The sequence below is a fragment of the Marmota monax genome, unplaced genomic scaffold (assembly GCF_021218885.2).
Source record: "Marmota monax isolate L192 unplaced genomic scaffold, Marmota_monax_Labrador192_F-V1.1 WCK01_AAM20220418_F8-fsc00113, whole genome shotgun sequence".
In the NCBI taxonomy this organism is placed as follows: domain Eukaryota; kingdom Metazoa; phylum Chordata; class Mammalia; order Rodentia; family Sciuridae; genus Marmota; species Marmota monax.
The window spans coordinates 6086375-6101393 of NW_026694479.1; the positions used below are offsets into that span (position 1 = coordinate 6086375).

A 15019-nucleotide genomic window follows, 5' to 3' on the forward strand; every position below is an offset into this window, starting at 1 on the left:
TAATAGATATATCAAAACTCATGAAACCATTTTTCTGAAAATGAACATGCTCTATTTTTAAATTATAAGCAATATGTTTGACTTTAGACAATATATCATTATGATATATTTTTAGAGCTTAAATACATGAACATTTAAAATATCTTTAGTTATATTTAAATTGTCTTTAGAAAATTGCTAAATTCAATATATTGGTAATTATATCAATCTACCTTGATCAATATTAGGTATAATAATAACAAATTGTATTCTAATAGGTAGAAGTAGATTTTAGAATCACTTATTTTCTCTAATAGGAATATCTTTTGTATATGATTTAGGCAAACTTAAATTTTTTATTAACTACTTGTTTTCTTATTTGGTAAATAATCTTTAACTGTCTCTTGCTCATTATTCTCTTAGAAGATTACTTGTATGATTTATTTCTGGGGCTCTTTTGAGCTAAGAATTAAATTTTAGTATATCATGTTTTCAATTTAGTTATTATCATGTTTCTGATGTGCACATTTATATTCTGATGTGTACAGAAGTCATAGTTTCTATTTCTCTTCTTATTTTTCTTTCTCTATATCAGGGTCTTGTGCTTAAAATAGCCCACCCACCCCCGATAATTTGAGAACAAGTCTTTATATACCTAAATTTTGATTCCATTTGTTGTTTTTTTGTTTGTTTGTTTGTTTTACTTTTAGTCCTTTAACATATCTGGTAATACATTTGGTTTAGGCTTTGAGGCAAGTTGTTTGTTTAAGATGTTTCTTCATCTTCTGATTATGATTTATCTGCTGTACATGACACTGATGAGAACTTCTCACATTTATGCTTTATTTCTTCAATCACTATATGCTTGCAATCACCATTTTAAACTTAGTTTATAAGGATATATATGGCATATATACTATTATATAACTATAATATTATAGTTTTTTTTTCTTGGAAAATTTCAAATACACATGAAATTAAAGAGAATGATATTATAAAAAACAAACATCAGACTGCTTTGACAATTATCAGTGTTTGGTCATCTGTTTCAGCTATTTCAACCAAATTTTATATTTAATCTTGAGAGATGAAACATCTTCCAAATGTCATGGTTTAGATATGTGTCCCCTAGAATGTTTAGACATTGCAAGAAGGTTAGAGGTGAAATGATTGGGTTATGATATAATTAACCTAATTTGTGAATTAATCCTCTGATAGAGATTAACTGAGTGGTAACTATAGGCAGGTAGGGTGTGGCTGGATTAAGTGGGTTCCTGGGGGCATACTTTTGGGGGTATATTTTGTCTTTGCTAAGGAGAGCTCTCTCTTTGCTTCTTGGTGGTCTGTCCTGACCTGCTTCCTTCTGTCATAGTGTTTACCCCTGAAATTCAGCCTTGCTTCAAGCTCCAAAGAGTGGAGCTGGCTGTCTCTGGACTGAGACTTCTGAAACAATAAGTGTCAAAATTAACTTTTCCTCTCTAAAATTGTTCTTATCAGGTCTTTTGGTCATACCAGTGAATAAGCTGGCTAAAAACCCAGTAGGAAAATTAAAAAAAAATTCAAGCACACAGAAAACATGAAATAATACATGTATAACCTCCATTTACATTCACCTTTTGTTTATATATTTGACCACAACATTTGAAGATGAGTTCCATGAAACATCCAGAAAATTTTTGCTCTGGTTTGTCTCAGCTGGAATAATATAGAGGCTTAATTCCTCATTACCTCAGTGTTGGGAGGTGGAAGGTATGGAGGGTGTTTTGTCATGGGGGCAAAGTCCTCATGAATGGATGACTGCTTCCTCATGGGATTGGATTAGGTACAAGAAGAGCAGGGTTTATAAAGCAAGATTACTCCTTTGATACCTCTGCTTTTTGCTCATGTCCTCTTACCCTGCCATTTTTTCCACCAAGCATGGAGCTGTCCTAGACACTCACCAGAAGCCAAACAGATGCAATTCCCTGATCTTGGACTTCTACCTGCTGAAATTGTGAGCTAAATCAGCTTCTTTTCTTTATGAATCACCCAGTGTCAGGTGATCTGTCATAGCAACAGAAAATTACCTAAGACACAAGGGCATTTTATTCTTAAACACATTCATGTAACATCTAGGAATGATGATATTCTTTCATAACACCACAATGATATTTTCCTTTCCTAGAAATTTAAACATTAAAACAACAACATGATCTAATATTGAGTCAACATACACATATCCCAAATATAACCATTACATATTTTATTTCATTAATCCACAGATGTATTAATCTTATTATAACAATTTCCAATCTCAAAACAATCCTAGCTTTTATAACTTTTTTTAAATTTTGAGAAGCCTGTATAATTTCTCTAAAGAAATAATAAAATATCAATTTGTTGGGTTATTTTCACATAAAGAGGTTCAGAAAAAAATTCAAATTTTTCAAAGGCAATTATAAAGGTGATGGGATGTACTTTCCACTGTGTGATATGTGACATCAGAAGGATGTCTGTTCGTTTGTCCTCCTGTGATATCAGGAGAACATTTTTCCTTTTGTGGGCAAACATTGCCCACATTGTCTGGGCAAAGTTTGCTTGTTGCTTCTGCTATATAATTTCTTCTAGTTTCATTCAGTGAATACCATCACAATAATATTTTATAAATATTTAAAAAGACATTTTAGGGCTGAGGTTGTGGCTCAGCGGTAGAGCGCTCGCCTAGCACGTGCGAGGCCCTAGGCTCGATCCTCAGCACCACATAAAAATAAATAAACAAAATAAAGTTTTTGTGTACAACTAAAAAAATAAATATTTTTTTTAAAAAAGACATTTTATAAATCATCATGGCTTCACAATGATTTCTCCAATTCCAATTTAGCATAATAAGATTCCTCTATTTCTGCTTTTTCATATGTTTACTTTCTTATTGCCACAGTGAAAATTTGGTTCCTGACAATACCACTGCATTTAACTAACTCATGTATTCTACCTTAAAATGTAAGAAAAATAATTATAGAAATCTTTACTGGTAATACTACCAAAAATTATGTAAAAATCATGGTTAGTTGTTCTAGTAAGAGCATACGTCTAACATTAATTCATTTTTCATGTGATAGTGAGATTTTCTTGTAATTCTATATATATATGGGTTAATTCTGTTCATTTTTCTAGTCAATTTAATGTTTTTTATTCTTTATCCTTTTAATTTGATTTGATTTTCAACTAGTACATTGTGAGCATACTTACATGTCTTCTACTCAAGATTAACACAAAGTTAACTTTTTTGCATACAGAAGATCAACAGAGGTTAGAGTAATCCCGTGATAGAATGTACACAGTGACAAATGACTATAACTGTATTCCATATAACAGAACTTCCACATAGAGTGAGAAAACACAATTGAATTAAGTAACTTTGGAAAGTTACAAACAGATCCACTGAATATGAACACTGTTCTCTAGTTAGTAAATTTGTTTCTCAACAGGGATACAAGTCAGCAAACCTGAAACTACTTTAAATGTATTCCTAGGATTGATTAGATAAGCAAATGTACTGTGGATAATGGAAGCTAGTTTTCTATCTGTGAGACAAAGAGTTTACAAGAAATCAAGAGTGGGATGCTAGAATGAATTATGCAGCACTGGATTAGAGTCAGAGATACCAGTAGGAATTACTGGTTGAACTAGTTATGTGCACATGTATACTCATATCTTTATTATTCTGTGAAAGGGCCTAGAATCAGTGGGCTGCAGCGGCAACAAACATATCTAGTGCACAGTCTCAATTTCTCAATACCATTCTCCCATAACAGGAGCCAGAGTCTCTGGGATATATCTCTAAGTCTAGGATAGAAACATGTTGTACTATTCCAGGACATAAAATCAAGGATAACAGGTGCTGATCTTATCTCCTGTTGGTTATGATGTCTGGGCATATATACACATAGACACACACACACAAAAAAATGGAGATTTTTCTCCTTTCTTTCACACATATTTGTTAAATTTTATAACAGTACCAAGGCATGAATATTTATTTAATCCTTATGAATATCATATATTATCATTATTTATTTTAATGATCAGATTATTTCAGCATTATACATCTGGGGTCCCTGCAGAATGACCACTGTGACCTTTGCTATGCTGTGGTCTTGGGCAGTAAAAAAAAAGGGGGGGGGGTCATCCAGGCCAGGAATATTTCTCTAAAAGGGTCATCTCTAAAAGGACCACAGAACGAGGAAAAATTTCCACTTTAGCATCGTTCAGGTGAACACTAATTAGTACCTAGGAAGCTTGTTTTTCCTGACAATGAGATAAAAAGTACTTTAAAGAAGTGATAATAGAGGAAGCAGAGAAGGGAAACTGGCCACTTCCCTTGTCTCCAATCTTAAGATGAGGATCAAAGCAGAAAAACCTTGGTGGTCAAGTAAAACAAACAAACAAACAACCTCAATATTTGAAGAAATCCATCCGTGCAGTTTACATGCAACCTACCCTGTGTATTTTGTAGGTCCAGGTAGCCCTCCATTTTGCCCTGACCTGCCACTGCTGAGGAGCACATAAGTAATAAAATATCCAAACCCTCTCTGTTGAGTGTTCTAACTTTTTGTTTTACATAATGGTAAACTGTATGCTGGAGATTTTGGAAGCTCTGGGCTGAACAATTGGTCTAGTCAGCAAGATTCTAAAAAGAAAATGTTGATTCTGAAGTGGGGAAGGACACATGGTGTGCAAGGGATTACCCCACACCGGCCATAAGCCTTGATGTGATTTGAGGTGGCTTCTGTATTAGAGAAGTGGATGCCACTCTGTGAGTACAGGGCACCTCCAAAATGCAAAGAGGGAGGTTCCAAATGTTGGAAGCAGCATCCAAAGTAAACAGGTAAAAGCAAATGGAAACAAAGAATTTCACTGTAGTGTTGACAAGGCCCCTGATGTATGCATTAAAATTAACACAGACTGAGACTTAACTACTTAGGCTTAGCTCTGCAGAGTACAGAAAGAGTTAAAACTAGAAAGAAAATTCTGTTTTGTGCAGATTAACAACAAGGATATACTGCCATGATGTTTAGAACTTACAGAAAAATGCCTACGGTTTACAGCATGACATTGTGATAAACTGTGGGTATATTTTGGGCCCAGAGCTCATGCTAGGGTGTTGGTGACTAGTGGAAACTGGGATCCTCAGATGTGGGACTCACACAGAGAATCCATCCACACCAATGACTCAGAAGTTGAGCAAGAAGGTGAAACTACAATGGAAGCCAGATCTGTAATCGGTCCCAAAGTTAAAGACCCAGCAGTAACCTGAGGGGATTCATCCAAATCTGCTCCTGACTCCAGAAGCATATTTGCATTGTATCATGAGACTATATATCCTGATGGAAATGGTGTAACTGGGCCCAAGTTCAGACAGAAAAGGAAAGAAAGTAGTCCAGCAAGACTGCCCAACTTGTGGGATGCTGGTGCAGATGGCATAATGTTCAATTATACAAAATTATCTGAAATGACTTCTGTGACTGCCAATCCTGCTTTATTCCAGTGCTGCTGATGAAAATGTGGGATCATTATTTGCTTGGTCGCTTCATTGGGCACTTACAATATGTAGCCAAATTCAGAAGATGTCCCTATGTCCAGAGGCATTATAGCCTTCGTGAAAGAATTACAGGTCTTTTTGTAGGAAGTGGGAATGAAATAAGCTATTTATGTATAACCTTTCCCAGATCCAGACTGTATGACTTTCACTGATGGAATGAAGGATACAATGTTACCCATATCCCCTCCATCTATTTGTGGTGCCCTGTGTCAAAATTACCACCATTAATAGGATATCCAATCTAGAAAGAAGAATAAATATTAGCGGCTCTAGGGGAGATTGTGGCAGAAAATCGGAGTCTGTAAAACCCAGTCCAAACTGGAAGGACCTCTTCCAGTGGTTTGTACATGGTTGTGAGTGAACTTAATCATAGCAGGAGTGGAAGCAAGGAAACTAGGTAAGCATCTAATGCCACCTTTTGTATGCATATAGAAGCAATTGCTAGTGGTCAAAAGATTTTAGCTATTCTCTCTCAATAAGGAGAGAGAGAGAGAGAGAGAGAGAGAGAGAATGTGTGTGTGTGTGTGTGTGTGTGTGTGTGAGTGAGAGAGAGAGAGAGAGAGAGAGAGAGAGAGAGAGAGGTAAAATGGAGTTCTACCCCAAAAGGAAATAAAGATAAACCTCTCTTATTAGGAAATGTCATGAAAGAAGAGACCACAGCTTCCTTGGAAGAGAATTTGGGCTCTGGGTTGTGGGAAGACTACTAGGGAGTAGAGGTTCAAGGATCTCAGCCATGTCTCTGGACAAGAGGCCATATATATAATTGGTAATACATTGGTCTTTAAAAACTATTCATAGAATAATAGCACTGGTAGACATGGGATCTGAATGAGTCTTGACATGTTGTAGTTCTGACAAATTCTCAGGTAGATTAAATGCTATTTATGGATATGAAGTAAAAACGATGATAATACAAGCAATGATACTCATGCTGCAGCTTGGTGCCCTGACATTTACCTCCCACCCAGTGTTCATAACTCTCATTCTTGAATACATTATAATAGTGTATGGGATAAATCTCTACAAACTATAATAGGAGAGTTCTGTCTACATTGGCAGGAGATTAAGCATATGTCAATAAAGACAATATTAAGAGGGCATACTAAACAAGATTCAGTCATTTTGCTTGAGTGCAGACAGCTGCCACCCAACAATATCAGTTCCCTGTTGGACATCAAAAGATAACAGAAACCATTCATGAATTGGCTAAGGTAAATTTAATTTGTCCAATTAAATACAATTTGTCCTTTCAACTCACCTCTGTGGCCAGTGAGAAAGCTGGATGAAACTTGGTGTGTGACAGGGGATTAGAGAGAATTAAATAAGGTGATCCCTCCACGTCACGCAACCACTCCTAACATAATCACCATTCTAGAAGTTCTTAGTGTTCAATTGGGATCATATTACTATGTGTTGAACCTTTCTAACATGTTTTATTTTAGAATACATATAGCTACTGAGAATCAAGAACTATTTGCCTTCATTCAGGTGGGAAGAATTACAACAGACATTAACCATGCTACCTCAAAGATATCCCTATAGTCCTACTGTGTGTCAATAATAAAGTACCACAATATTTAGAAACCTGGCCCCAACTTTTCCTGATAAAAACCTTTCATTATGTTAATACTTCTGAATCTTTTTCAGTACTCTCCAAGGCTGTACCCATGCTTTTAAACCATTTGCAAAGGAGAAGATGGACCATGAACTTCAACAAAGTGCAAGGCTCTTGCTTATCAGTGAAATTCGTGGGTGTTGTCTATTTGAGTAAGACAAAGTTTACACCTCATGCTGTAATATATAAAGTCACATATTTTCACTTCCCAACATAGTAGAACAAGTACAATGACTTCTGGGAATACTGTGTTATTGGAGGGCTTTCATCCCTCATCTAGCTTAGTTATGAAACTTCTATGTAATTTGAATAGGATGAATAATTATGGGACTAGCTTGAGCAATGTATTGCAGCATTTAATCAGGGCAAATAACAGTAAAAAAGGCACAAAGCCTTGGGATACTAAACACATTAAAACCTGCTGAGCTTACCATCTATGTCACTCCAGACAAGTATGGATGGAATTTATAGCAGCAAATTAAAATACATCACACCCCCCTTTGATTTTAGTCACAGAGAAGGGAACAGAGGAGCTTTATAGATTGTTGGAAAAATGACTATGTGCTACTTAGGCTGCCCTTCTTTCTGCAGAGCTCATCACAAGAGAACCACCAGTCATGGGCATGTAGCCAGCAAAAATAAGGTAACTGGAGAGAGGCCCAGTAGAGGAAATTGCCACTTGACTACATCGTGGATTAAATCATGCAGGACAAAAACCTATGTGGGCAACTGTGACCTGATGAAGACTACCCATAAAGATGTCAAATATTGCTGCAAGCCAGAAACATCTTACCTGCTCTCAATGCTACCCAAGGACCACTGGATGTCACATAGGGACATATGAAAGGAGGCTATATCTCTCTTCAGTGATGGAAGATTGACTGTATTGACCCTCACCCATTATCAAAAGTGGCTGAGTATGCTTTGACTTGGGTGAATACAATTATGAGCTTAATGCAAGACTTCTTTGGCAGACAGTCAATCAAAGGGTCCTTATTAAAGGGCTGATCTGACTGAGTGCTCTGTATGGCACACCACAGGTAATTGAGAGTAAACAAGGAATTCATTTCACAGGCCATGAAATACACCATGCGCTCAAGATCAGAACATATTATAGATTATCCACCTGCCATACAATCCAACAGGAACTGGATTAATTGAAAGAATAAATGACCTGTTGAAGTAAGCCTTAAATAATGAGAATAACTCTATGCTGGCCCGAGACACTTAGAACATCCAGTGAGAAACCCAGACATCAGCAGCCTGCAGCTTGCAGACATTTCTATGGCAGCAGGCCCATTACCACCAGCATTAAGATTACAAATAAAGGACACAGCTACTGGACAATTCTTAAGCCAGCCTGGGGCACCCAGGTAACAACTTCCTCTTGCCAGTTTTTCAAGATATCACATCCAGTACTGGAAGCATTATTTGGTCAAGGACTGTACAAGTAAATAAATTCCCAGTATTTTGATGTACTGACTCCTAAATATGAGGGAGAACATCTAAATTTATAAGTAAAGCCAAGTGTGTTGGGAATTTGGCCCTCAAAATTTCAGGTGTTATCCTCTGGTATCATCACCCAAGGGCCACTTCCTGTCAATTTATGACAGTATATATTCCAGAAGTGTCTTCCTCTTTCTATACACTTAAGTGAATATTGGTCTGTTATACCAGTCCAGGCAAGGCTACTATAGAAGCTACTTTACTAACACTAGATTATACAGTAACTTGTACTGACTCTGGGAGCTGATTTGGCATTATAGGTCCCTGTCAAAACATTTTCCATATTTTCCATAGGTTAGCAATATGTAGCCTTTTTCAGGACTGGGGAATGATGGTTGCATATCATGCTAACCAGACTGACCACTGGATTTGCTCAGAACTCCCTATGACTGCAGCACAAGGATTTGCTGGGCCCAACCTGCAAATGAGACAGAATGAACTTGCTAACATAATTACCTTAGCATGCCTGTTGATAGGCTCTTGCTCTTTGTGGTGCTGTTGTGAGATATGTACGTAATTTGCCTCTGCAACATTGTCATTAGCGTTTCACAGAAGGTTTGAAGTTATTTAAGATTGTTAGGGACATTAAGGAGCTTCCAAGCCACTGAATGGATAGAGTGCTGGGATAAAACATGAATTGGCACCTAAGAAGCTTGTCATTTCAGATGCCAAATAGTGAGAGTAAAAGGACTCCAAAAAATGTGATAATAAAGAAAATGGAGAAGGGGAACTGGTCACTTACCTTATCTCCAGTCTTTAGATGGGTATCAAAGCAGAGAAACCGTAGTTATAAAGTGAAAATAAAAAGAAGAAAAATAAAAAAAAAAAACATCCATAAAACATATGAAATGTGAAGAAATCCATCTGCACAGTGAGCATGCTACTACCCTGTATATTCCCCTAATTTGTGGGTCAGGGTGGCCCTCCATTTTGTCCCTGCATGTGAGTAATAAAATTTCTAAACCCTGTCCGTTGTGTCCTGCAAGATTTCGTTTTGTTTTGTTTTGGTGGGGGTTTTTTGCAGTCCTGGGGTTGAACAAATATGCACTACTTCAGGAATAACACCGATGAAAAACTAACACCTTTTCCTGTAACTTTAAATCTAAATCAATTTTAACATTGCTTATGTAACTGGTAAAAATTAGAGCAAATGTATCAAATATTTTTTGGTAGCATTTGTTGTAGTTTTATGGAAGAGAAACACACAAATAAAGTCTGTCAATAATGGGAAATTACCAGAATGAAAATGATGAACATCTGCTCCGATATAAAAAAACTTATATTCTACTCAAAATAATTTTATTTCTTAACTTATATAAAGATACAAGATTAGAATAAATGTTCACTGGTAAAACTCCAAATTCCATAAAAGCCAGTTTATTTCATTTTAAACCAGGGGGATGAAAAATTTGAAATATAACATTGCCTGGAAAATAGGGCTGCTAGTGATGATACTACATATATCTATAAAACAAAATTCAGGAAAAAAACTCCACATTTTTGAAGTTTGTAATATATTCAGGAACAAAAATATCCTCATTGCAACATGCAGTACATTTCCTGAAGGATGAACCTTTGAAAAACACACCCAATTATTCTCCTTAAGTAAAATATCTGCTAAACTTGTTATCCAAAACCAGTTCTTTAAAAAATATTTTTCAAACTACAGACACAATGTTTGAACTTCTAATTTTTTAATTGCAAAATGTAACATGAGTCCTGTGAGGCCTTTCTTATTCAAGAATAATATACTAAACTTCTAAAAATTGGATACACTTGAAACCATAATTGAGGGGAAAAAAGCTTTGTATCTTAAAAGCTCTTAGAATAATTCTCAATTACTTACAACTCTATGTCACTAGGCAAAAACACTCATGATATTTATGATCACTGTGCCATATTATTTAAGAGTGTTACCACCTAAATACATGTAAGACATTATACCACAGTATAAATAGTTACTGTCTAATGTGTATGAAATAGATAAATATGATTTTTTTGGTATTTTTGCCAGTATTGTGTTGTGCAATGTTGGTCATATTCTTCTGAGACAAAATTTTTCCTTTGCCATATAAGATCAATTACATACAAATATAGAATGAAATGGACTGAAAATAAAATGTATAGAATAGAAGAGAATAGAATATAAACTTGAATTATTGAACTCTTCTCAGTTTTTGGCTTATATGAACATTGGGGATACCATATCTGTAAAAGAACTATTCTGATGCTTATTATCAGCCATTACTCTGGAATAGTGAATAATTTCTAGGAGTGGAGTTATTGGGTATAATAAGTGAAATTATGTTGAAATGCCATACTGTTTTCTAAGGTACTTATTCCTGCCATCAATTGCAAATCCTGACTACTTTATGTTTCTGCTAATAGTTGATATTAGCAGAGTTTTATTTGTCTTATGCTTTTCCTTTAAAATAAAGATGGAATTCTGTCATAATTCTGCAAAATTAGCAAACCTGAGGAGTTTATGGGAAACCTGAATTTATGGTCAAAATTGTTTGTGTCTTGAAAATTCATTTATGCAGTTAGCATCTGAAATACAGGCAGTTTGGGTGAGTACTATGTCTATTAATATATGCTATTATGGTTTAGGTGTCAGGTGTCCTCCAAAAGGTCATATATGAGAAAATGCAAGAAAATTCAGAGTTGAAATGATTGGGTTACCAAAACCTTAGCCAATCAGTGAATTAATTAATCCCTGATGGGTATTAACTGAGAGGTAACTATAGTTAGATAGGGTATAACTAGAAAAGGTAGATCATTATAGGCATGTCTTTAGGGTATGTATATATTTGGTGAACTGAGCTTAGTCTCCCTCTCTGCTTTCTGATCATCATGTGAGATGCTTCCCTCCACTACACACAACCACCATGACATTCTGTCTCACCCCAAGTACTGAGGAATAGGGCTGGCTGTTTATAGACTAAGATCTCTGAAACCTTGAACCCCTAAATAAACTTTTCCTCCCCTAAAATTGTTCTTGTCAGGTATGGTAGCCACAGCAGTGAAAAGGCTGATTAAAACATATGGAGTCTGTACTAACTCCAGGTGGAGAATACCAGAATTGTTTCACACTACACTCACATGTATATTTTTAACAGAATAATGATCTCTAATAATGGTTCAATAATCTCCATATCTGAAAGACTAAAACACATGGTCACTTAGAACAAATGGAAGTCAATATAAGATATCTGGGATGAGTGTTGTAATTAAATTATTAAACATGTTCAAGATGAGGATGCAATTATAAACATATCTGTGTTACATTTCTGAGGGACTTTTTCTATTTCTGGGGCCATTTCACATGATTTTTATTCAAGGAATCTTTCAGATTCTTTTCATAAAACTCCCTCCTCAAGATTCCTCTTTGATGGGGTTAGAGTTGTGGCTCACTGGTAGAATGCTTGCCTAGCATGTGTGAGGCACTGAGTCTGACCCTTAGTACCACATTAAAAAAATACAAACAAATAAAGTTATAAAAAATAATGTTTATAAAAAAAGATTCCCCACTTAAATTACTGTTTGTAACCCCAGTCCAATATGAATCAATATCTTGATTATCCCAAATCATGATGATTTAAAAACAATCTTATTGATTGATTAAAGCCTTTTCATGATTCCCAGTGACTTTAAGAGACATTAAAAGCACCATCATGTGACTTAAAAGATTCTCCATAATTTGGACGTGTTTATTCTAGTCTCATCTTTGCATACTTCTTTAAACTATAATGTTGCTACATTGAATTTAAATTCCTCAAATCACCCACTATCTCACTTGTTGTGCTTTATCTGCTTGAGATGTTTTCATACACTCATTTTCTTTAGATACAAATGCACAGAGAAGCTGGAGAATACTTGATTTTAATTTATAGATAAATAGGTAACTTAAATAGATAATTAACTTCATTCCGTAACTCAATTGCCTAAAGGTCTTGGGTTTTGAATAACATATACAATTAGCAAATTAAGCCAGACACTTCCTATAAATTTTAATTTTCTGTGGCTCTTTGTTTCAAGAATGCATTAAATGAGTAAATACCTAAAATTTGAGAAAATGTGTTTCAATGTTGTCTGAAAGTGTATCAAATCATTGCTGTGATTTGAATTGTTACTATCAAGAAAAAATTATCTCTAAGTTGTTAGTCAACTCTTTTACAGACTATTATCCTGGGTGTGTGTGTGCATATGTGTGTGGTGTGTGTGTGTGTGTGTGTAAGAGTGGAATAAGTGTCCTCCAGGTGGCATGATGGGTAGAGGGATTTGCTGTCTTTTTTTTTCTGAGCATTAAAGCCCTGGATATCCCCGTGGCTATGCATGAGGAAGGTATCCCTGTGGCTATGTGTGAAGTTTAAAAGCTTTATTCTTGTTTTGTGAAAGTTTCTTTTAGCATAGCAACATTCAGAGATGAATCTAAAAGCGAAATAACTTTTAAGCTTGGAGTTCTGCTATGAAGATTACTTTCTTTGGTAAAAAGAATCCCAAATAGTGTCTGAAAACAGGTCTCCATGGGCACATTTTATAATTTGAAAGTCTTTTTCCCCCCTTTTCCTTAGAAAGACTGTTTAGAAGCCTAAATAACAAACTTTAGTGAAAGAGAAAAAGAGCTCACCAACTTTGAAAAGTAGGAAAACTATCTTGCATGGCCTCCTTCCTGTCTTCAACTCAGCTGCCAGCATGTCAGCCACACTGCCTATGACAAAACTACATATTCCTCTACTCCAATTTTATTACACACGTATATTAGTTTGTCATGTCAATTTGATACTCTTTGAGGCTTTCACATTCAATATGCATTGGGTGCACTTTTCTTCTTTACTAAGTTTGACACCTTTTATTACCACTTCAGATTCTCTTGGTCTTACTGACCTTTCTCTTATTCAGCCTTTGTGAAGTTTTCAACCAGATTTAAATTACCTTTCCCTGTTTCCATGCTGAAGAATATCTTGTGTCACATCTCCAGCCATCTCGATTGATGTGAAATGCTATAGCAGCCTATTTTGTATCTATATATGCACAGCCCAGAGATAGAAGTGAGTTAACCATTCATGGGCTAACCTTGAGCAATGGGGAATGTGTCTCCATCCACCACATTTTTAAGATATATTATACAATGCTTCTTTGATGGTTCTAAAGGACCAGATGCCTAGTTGTCTCCAGGGAAAGCCAAATCAATGGGTCATGATTACAATGGCTTTCTTTCTTTCTCCATGGTTTTATTTCATTGCTCCAGGATGACATCACTGCTTAGCCATAACCAATACTTTTACATGCATTTATTTCAGGCTTTTACTTCCAGGAAAGAAAATTAAAATCCTCACCATCATATATAATATGTCTTCAAATATTTTCAGGTTTTTAATATATTCACCATATTTTATATTCTGTTTTAATTCTCAAGTAAACTGCAGAGCTATCCTATCGTATTCCCACTGATACAACTTCTATCAGAAATTTAGTTTAAAGCATCATCATTTCTCACAATAGTCACCTGTTTTCCTTTACAAATTCCCCAATCCTTTGCCTCACCGTAAATGTTTACTGATCAACATCTTAAATATTTACCATGGAATACATTCTCAGACCTTCCCAAAACTCATCAATGGCTACTTCTCTAGACTGATCTCCTCACATATATGTACTATTCTCCGACACATATTCTATTTGCAGACAGTAATGCTTGCAGCATTTGTTTACACTTCTGTACCTGTACATGTGGAAACACCACATCCTGTCTAGTTCATCTGTCATCCTCAAAATACACTCAAGTGCTACTTGTTCTGAAAAAAAAAATTGCTCAATTTCCTCACCTGATAGCAAATTTAATCATTCCTTTTTCCATACTATCCTATATCTCATTCTTCATTTGTTATGTTACACTTCATTTTTTTTCTTCCTTCAAATATTTGGGGAATTAAATTAGGTTATGTTCACTAGGAAAAGGTTCTTTATACTTTTATTAGTATATTACTATGATATGTAATATTTATAGTGTGCTCAAAAGTTCATAAGAAAAGGCTCATTCTGCATTTGTCTCGGATACTTCCTATGGGATTCTTTTTTCTACTTGTTAGATATTTAGATGAAATATGTTTAGTAAATCACCCAAGGCCTAAATATTGCATTAGAATTTGTAAAGAAATGAGAAAGAATTGCCCATTCCAGTGACTTACATTTAGCTCTTCCCTTTGGATTTTCACTGATAGGTGTCTATGCAAATACATGTCCCAAACCTTTTCCATTGATTTAACTTTTACTCTCCAGAATTAAAATGTGGGACATCTTCTACCCACCACACTGTTAGGGTTGGCCATGTGAAC

The 15019-nt window shown here is 35.4% G+C and overlaps 1 long non-coding RNA gene across 1 annotated transcript in view; it reads left to right on the top strand.

Moving 5' to 3' along the window:
- LOC131423233 (uncharacterized) overlaps positions 1-9676 on the top strand; it is a 68170-nt gene extending 58494 nt beyond the window's left edge. Inside the window, exons 2-3 of the long non-coding RNA XR_009224407.1 lie at positions 7208-7327; positions 7767-9676. This is a non-coding gene — a long non-coding RNA (uncharacterized LOC131423233). The remainder of the gene's footprint in view (positions 1-7207; positions 7328-7766) is intronic.
- The last annotated feature ends 5343 nt before the right edge of the window (positions 9677-15019 follow it).